The sequence below is a fragment of the Pseudorca crassidens genome, chromosome 3 (assembly GCF_039906515.1).
Source record: "Pseudorca crassidens isolate mPseCra1 chromosome 3, mPseCra1.hap1, whole genome shotgun sequence".
NCBI classification, from domain to species: domain Eukaryota; kingdom Metazoa; phylum Chordata; class Mammalia; order Artiodactyla; family Delphinidae; genus Pseudorca; species Pseudorca crassidens.
Genome location: NC_090298.1, coordinates 128504918 through 128513408, shown reverse-complemented (window position 1 = coordinate 128513408; position 8491 = coordinate 128504918). Strand labels below are relative to the sequence as shown.

Sequence of the window (8491 nt, the reverse complement as noted above, 5' to 3'; positions counted from 1 at the left end):
GCAGATAGAAATAATCCCTTTTCACAAAAGCAATGCAGCCATGAGTAAGGGTATCAGGGCCTTTAAATCTCAGAAGGGTTATATTCTAGGGTGGGGACAAGGCTGTGTTCATACAGAACCAAGAGATACCAGATGATCTCTACTGGGTACTATGGAGAGTGGTTAAGACTATGGCATCTAGAGTGACTCAAACCTGAGTTTAAATCCAAGCCATGCTACACACATTTTTGGTTACTGTGAAGAAGTCATTTCCAGGCCTCACATTCTATCCTTGAAAACAAACCCATCACACTGTTTCCATTTTTTTTTTATCACTGACAATTAAATTAGTAATAATTATAAAATTCTTAATACTTTGCCTGGCAATTTACCCACTGGACTCATACCTATTTGAGGGTAGGGACTATGGTTATCTTATTCAACAGTATACTCAGAAGATAGTCTTTCTATGGTACATAATAAGTGCTTAAGAAAATTTCATATAAATGATGCCACATGCCCAAAGGTCTACTGAGCTGTCCAGCATGAAGAAAACTTCCTGACCCTCTTCTCCAATTACTCGATCTCTTTTTGACCTGTAGATCAACAAGAAAGACAGTGGCACTGTTCTTTTCCTAGCTCTTTTCTTCAACAACTCACTTTATGTAGTTTAACCATATTTATTGCATATGCATGGCCACTGGGCCCCAAACGAGCGCAAACTGACATCGCTGTTCTTGGTCATATTCAAAGTTTCCTGTCTTATGATCATGGAATTTTAAGATTTTGATTTGTTTTGTGGGGATGGGGGAGTGGTTAAGCAGATTCTTCATTTTATTTGGATACTGATAGAGTTTAGCACAGGTCCTATCAACCAGATATGTACTAAAAACCTGTAAGAAATTTGATAAGTCATTAGAATTAGGACATAGGCTCTCTAGGTACTATCAGCTCTGTTCTTAGTACACTCAATTTGTAGATATATTTTCTACCTGGCCAATCACTATGAGATTTTTATGCTGGTTTACAGAGCTGGAGTTTTACACAAGCCAATTTACACACATTTCTGCCTTGGGAATCAAGACAGTTATAACCATAATACCAAAAGATTACTTTTTAAATAATCAACATCATTATAATTATTTGGCCAACAAAAAGGGACACTTTCAAAGTAGGAGACTTTTATAGCCAGGATATTTTTAAATATGAATCCCAAAAAGATAATTTCATAGAAGAATGAACAATGTGTTCTACTAAAAAATAGCAATTTGTTGACAAATTCTGCACATAAATAATGGACATTATGCAAACTAACTTGGCTTTGCTGTTTCCAAAATCTTTTTGCAAAACTTTAGAATTTGTTTCATATCATTGAAAATATTGACAAAGTCTATTTATTTTTTCCAAAATAGAATTGAAATTGTTTATATTATTTTTAATTCCTATAAAATTGTACTTGTACTGATAGCTAACATTAAGGCCAATTCCTTTAGTGAAAATACAGAAATACTTTCTTATCATCTTGACCTATGCATGCTGCTCAATGTAACAGCCATTAGCCACTTGTAACCACTGGGCACTTGACATGTGGCTAGCAAAACCAAGGAACTGAATTTTGAATTTTATTTTTTTTTGTTTGGTTGGGTTTTTTTAGTAGTTGATTTACAATATTATATTAGCTTCAGGTGCACAGCATACTGATTTAGTATTTTTATACGTTCTACTTAATTAAAAGTTATTATGAGATAGTGACTATAATTCCCTGTGCTATGCAATATATCCTCATCGTTTATCTATTTTACACATAGTAGTTTATATTTAATTTTCAAACTTTTTAATATAATTTTAAAGGTTACTTTCCATTTAGTTATTACAAAATATTGGCTATATTCCCTGTGCTGTATAATACATCCCTGTAGCCTATCTTATACACAATAGTTTGTATCTCTGACTCCCCCATCCCTGTATTGCCCCTCGCCACCCCCACTGGTAACCACTAGGTCTGTTCTCTATATCTGTGGGTCTGCTTCTATTTTGTTATATTCACTACTTTGTTGTTTTTTTGATTCTACTTCTAAGTGATATCATATAGTATTTGTCTTTCTGTCTGACTTATTTCACTTAGCATAATGCCCTCAAGTCCATCCACGTTGCTGTAAATGGCAAAATCTCATTATTTTTTATGGCTGAGAGGTATTCCACATCTTTTTTATCCGTTCCTCTGTCGATGGACACTTAGACTGCTTCCAGATCTTGGCAACTGTAAATAATGCTGCTATGAACATTGAGGTGCATGTATCTTTTTGAATTGGTGTTTTTGTTTTTTCCAGATATATGCCCAGGAGTGGGATTGCTGGGTCATATGGTAGTTCTATTTTTAGTTTTATGAGGAACCTCCATACCATTTCCACAGGGGCTGCGCCAATGTACATTCCCACCAACAGTGCACAATTTCATTTTATTGCTGTCAATTTATAAACTAAAGCAATGTAAAATATTTTCCATTTAACCTAACTTTATGATTTCAGTAATACTACATTCCTCTTTAACTCTTATAAATTTAGCATCTGTATGGAGCTGTACTGAAAGAATAAACACACCAGATTTCAAAGACTTAGTAAACAAAAATAGAAAATATCTATTAATTTTATGTTGATTATTTGCTGAAATGGTAATGTTTGGATATGTTGGCTTAAATAAAATATAGTATTAAAATTATATTTCCCTATTTCTTTTTACATTTTTTTATGTGACTACTAGAAAAATTTTAATTATGAAGGTAGTTAATATTATATTTCTACAGAACAGTACTGATCTTGCAAGTTGAAAATATCTACCTACTCAAATGCCACTTCCTGTAATGGTAGTGATGCTTGTATGTTACTAACTCTGTCACATCTAACATTTGTAAACACTGGACAAAATAGGTCTGGAGGGCAACAAAAAGCAGGAAAAGAAAAAAAAAAAAAAAAAAGGAGGGAAGTTGGCCCTTGACAGAAGGAAACTTCCCTGGATAAGATTCCCCTTTATTAAACTTCGTACCTGTGGGCATTTTCTAATGAGCAGGGAATTGGATGGAGAAAATATAAGCAGAATTATCATAGTCATAATGAATTAAGAAGTCAGATGATGGAGTTTAGGGCTGCCAGGGCAGCTAGAAAGTGAAGGGGAAAATCTAGGAAAGGAGGAAATCCTTAAATCTGAATAAAAATACCAATCAAAACCTTGGCTTACTTGTGAACAACTGCCTGGGAAATACCAAGATTCACGGTATGAAACATTAGCTGTAACAATGTTTCACTCAGAATATGCAGCATAAAATAATAAATTAGTACACTCACAAAGAAACAAGAAAATTTAATCCTGAGTCAAGAGAAAAAGCAGTCAATTGTTACTGAACCTGAAATATTCAAGATGTTGGAATTAGCAGGCAAGGACTTGAAAATATCTATTAAATCTGTTTCAGACTATAAAGGATAATGTATCATAATGAATGAAAAGAAAGTAAAACTAGGCAGAAAAATGAAAACTGAATGAAAGAATAAAATAAAAAATTTAAAACTGAGAAGTAAAATATTTGAAATGAAAATCTCCTTGAAAAGTCTCTAGAAACAGACTGGAGATAGCAGAAAGGAGGGATATGTGAAATTGAAGATAGATTATCTTCTAAATATTATTTTCTGAAGATAGAATATCAATATGTTATCCAATGTGAAGAATGGAGAAAATAAAGAATAAAACTAAATGAATAAAACTTCTGAGACTTATGTGAAAATATCAAGTGATATAAAATATATGTAATGGCATCCATACCAATAACACAACTAAAACATTTGTGAACATTCCTAAAACCCGCTGGCTTTTTTGAAAGTCACATGGCAAACACCACCTCCACAAAATGACATAGTACAAGAAGGGCAAGGATTCCGTACATGCCCAGGGCAAATGACATTACGACAGGAAGCAGAGTGGCTGTGGTGGGCTAAGATATTTTAGAAAAAGTCTAGAACTCTAAAGGAGATTGTGCTGAGACTTGAATGCACTGAGACTGCAGATCCAAGATAATGTGGGCTAGTAAGAGATGCAAGCATTGTGAGCTGCGAGGAGACGAGAGAAAGGGGCAAGCGATCTACTTCTAGCTTCATCTTTTGTTTCAGTATGAAGACAATAATATAAATAAATATTTTAATATTATAAAGCAATATAATATATATGGTAGAGAGAGAAGAGAAAAAACAAGACAGAAAAAAAGAAAGAGGGGGAGTGGAAGTAGTCGAATATTCCTTAAACTTGGTGGGGGGGGAAACAAATGTGCAGATCCAAGAAGCTCATCAAATCCCAGTTATGATAATTACAAAGAAAAACAAACTTAGGCATCATACAGTCCAATTTCTGAAAACCAAAAATAAGCAGAACATCATGAAACCAGACAGAGGAAAAAAACTACATATAGGGAACATTATAGTCTCCTGTCAATAAAAATGACAACTGATACTGAAAACAAAAGAGGCTAGAAGACTACGGAATGATGATTAAATTGTTAAAAGAAACACTCTTTTACCCAGAATCCTAGGTCCAGTGAAAATAACCTTAAAATGAGGGCAAAACAAAGATATTTTCAGGTAAATAGGAAGTGCAAGAATTTATTGGCAGCAGACCAGCACTTTAAGAAATGCTAAAGCATGTTATTCAAACTTAAAGAAAATGATGATAGATTGGGATTCTATAAGCTAATGCAGAGCACAGAGAGTCATAAATATATGGGTCAATACCTAGAGGGCATTATGCTAAGTAAAATAAGTCAGACAGAGAAAGACAAATACTGTATGATATCATTTACACGTGAAATCTAAAAATTACCATAAACTAGTGAATATAACAAAAAAGAAACAGACTCACAGAAAACAAACTAGTGGTTACCAGTGGAGAGAAGGAAGAGGGGAGGGGCAACATAGGGGTAGGGGATTAAGAGGTATTAACTATTATGTTTAAAATAAGCTACATGGCTATATTGTACAACACAGGGGATACAGCCAATATTTTATAGTAACTATAAATGGAGTACAACCTTTAAAATTGTGAATTTCTATATTGTACCCTGTAACTTATATAATATTGTACATGAACTCTACCTCAATAAAAGAAAAATAAATAAAGATACTAGGGAACGAGGGGAAAAAATGCATATTATAATCTCTAGGACAATCAACAAAACAAAATATAGTTAAAAAGCCAAAAAATGGACTACTAAAACTATCTGATAAACCTAAAATATGGCATGAAAGAAGATATAGGGAAACCATAAATAAACAAGCCAGCCAATCTGAATAAAAACAAATAGAAAAATGATAGACTTAAAGCTAACAGATTAATAACTACCTTATACAAAAATGGATTGAATACTTCAATTAAAAGTGAAAGATGACTGGACTGCAAATAAAAAGCCAGAACTATATGCTTTCTAAAAATGATGGCATTTAAATTTAAGGTAAAGATAACCTAAAAGTAAAAGAATGAAAGATGATTTATCATATATATAATAAACATAACAATACTGGAGCAACTTATATTAATAGTAAATAGAATTTAAGGCAAGGATTATTATAAGAGATAATAAAGAAGATTTCATAATGACAAAACTGTTAGTTTTTCAGGAATACAACAATCAGAAATGTATGTGCCTATTAAGAGATCTTTGAAAAACACCAAGCAAACTGAAAGACCTAAAGGGAGAAACAGACAAATCCAAAATACTCGTTAGCATCTTTAACATTCCTCTCTGAATAACTTACAGATGATCCAGAAAAAAAAAAAAAAATCAGTAAGAACAAAGGAAATAGGAGCATTATTAACCACCTTGACCTAGATAACATTGACAGAGCACTACACTCAGCAAATAGCAATTATAAGAATACACATTCTTTTCAAGTTTACATAGAATGTTCAAAAAAATACAGACTATATGCTGAGCCATTAAAAAAATTCTTGGGAACATATGTATATGTATAACTGATTCACTTTGTTATAAAGCAGAAACTAACACACCATTGTAAAGCAATTATACTCCAATAAAGATGTTAAAAAAAATTCTCAAAATGTTTTAAAAGATTGTTATATTAGGGTCTGTATTCTTTGCCCACAGTGAAATTAAATCAGAAATCAATAAAAAAATTCTATAAAACCCTATATATTTGGAAATTAAACAGTATACATAGAAAGTAATGCATGGATCAAAGAAGTTACAGGGATATTAAAAAGTATCTCAAACTAAGTGACAGTGAAAACACAACACACAGAAACATGTTGAATGTAGCTAAAACAGTAGTTAGTGAGAAATGTATAGCCTTAAATGCTTATTTTAGAAAGGGAGATATATTTTTAATCAACAATCTGCTTCCATCCTAAGAAGCTAAGCAAATTAAATCCATCATAAGTAGAAGGAAATTCTATAGATAAGAGTGGAAATAAGTGAGATAAAAAAACAAATAGTAGATAAAATTAAAGCCAAAGCCGTTTCTTTGAAAAGATTAATAAAAATGATCAGCTCCTCATAAAAACGATATGAAAAAAATAAGAGAGCAAGAAAGCACAATTATCAACATCAGGAATGAAAGAGGGAACATCACTACAAATCCAACTGCTGTTAGAGAGGATAATAAGAATACAGTGTTAAGTGAAAAAAAAATCCAAGTGCAAAAAAAGAAGCTACAGGCTACCTTTACTTAAGAAAGAAGGCAAAATAAAACTTGTAGAAATCTCCTCATTTGCACAAGAAGAAACATAGAAAGGATAAACTAGAAAGAGATGGGTTACCTATGGTGTATGTTTAGGGTGAAAGGGATGGCAAAATGGGAACGGGACAAAAGGAATGGCAGAGGTTGGAGGAGTGACACTTTCAAGTATAAATTTTGTATAGTCTGAGCTATTAAAACATATTTTTAATATACATAAAAATATAAATAAAATCAACAAGGATGGGGGAGAAGAAAATGAAATAGAAACAGAAGAACATAACTAATGCAAATGAATAACATAATCATAATGAAGAAGAAAAATGAACCATTCCAAGTTAACTTTTGAATACCTTACTTTTGCTCTATACCCTCAAGCTGAAAACAAGAACAGTAAACAGGGGTTAAACTCTAGGCAATAGATGCGTTTTTCAGTTTTAGCAAAACTAAATTGACCAAATTTAGCATTAAAAAATACAAATATTATATATACTCTAGGATTGACGAAATAAGTATATTTTGGATAATGAGACTCAAGTTTCTCAATGTCAAAGAAGAGAATTACAAATGTGGAAAGGGGGAAGGCTAGAGAGAATCCTATAACATTGGAAGTATCAGTATGAAGTCATAGTTCTAGATATAGATGTGTATATGTCTATGTACATACCTACACATATCTATGTAGTTCTTATCTCAGTCTACTTAGGGCATTACAAGCAATGATACCCAGTAACATGTCATGCCCAGATCATGGTTTCTAAATATGATTCTCAACAGTTCCTTGGAAAAAGACTGACTCCAGGGCTGGGGCAGACCAAGTGACATATGAATACGGAGACTTCCAGTAAGAAAGTGCTCAAAAAATGATTAGTATACATCAAAGGACACAGACACAGTTGAAAGTGAGTCCACGGGGCCAACACTAGGAATATTTTAGCAAAAATAATAAACTATATCAACAGATTTTATCCAATAAATAAGAATCCAAGAGACCATTACATAAATGAGAAAATTAAATGGGAGATATGCAAAAACCCTTCCTACAGGACAATGCCAACTAAAATGTAGAAGGGAATGATGAGATTAAAAAGTCACCATTTGTTAATTACCATAGTAATAATTGTTTCTGGCTAGAACCATTGATTGATGCTAAAACTAATAGGTGAGACAAAAGACCTGTATTCAGAAAACTATAAGACAATGATGAAAGAAATTAAAGATGATACAAACAGATGGAGAGATATACCATGTTCTCGAATTGGAAGAATCAATATTGTGAAAATGACTATACTACCCAAAGCAATCTACAGATTCAATGCAATCCGTATCAAACTAACAATGGCATGTTTCACAGAAGTAGGACAAAAAATTTCACAATTTGTATGGAAACACAAGAGCCCAAATAGCCAAATCAATCTTGAGAATGAAAAATGGAGATGGAGGAATCAGTCTCCTGACATCAGAGTATACTACAAAGCTTCAGTAATCAAGACAGTATGGTACTGGCACAAAAACATAAACATAGATCAATGGAATAGGATAGAAAGCCCAGAGATAAACCCACACACATATGGTCACCTTATCTTTGATAAAGGAGGCAAGAATACACAATGGAAGGAAAGTCAGCCTCTTCAATAAGTGGTGCTGGGAAAACTGGACAGCTACATGTAAAAGAATGAAATTAGAATACTCCCTAACACCATACACAAAAATAAACTCAAAATGGATTAAAGACCTAAATGTAAGGCCAGACACTATAAAACTCTTAGAGGAAAGCATAG

The 8491-nt window shown here is 32.8% G+C and overlaps 1 pseudogene; it reads left to right on the top strand.

Annotated features, from left to right (window-relative positions):
* The first annotated feature begins 3775 nt into the window (after positions 1-3775).
* LOC137220575 (large ribosomal subunit protein eL42-like) lies at positions 3776-4118 on the top strand (annotated as a pseudogene).
* The last annotated feature ends 4373 nt before the right edge of the window (positions 4119-8491 follow it).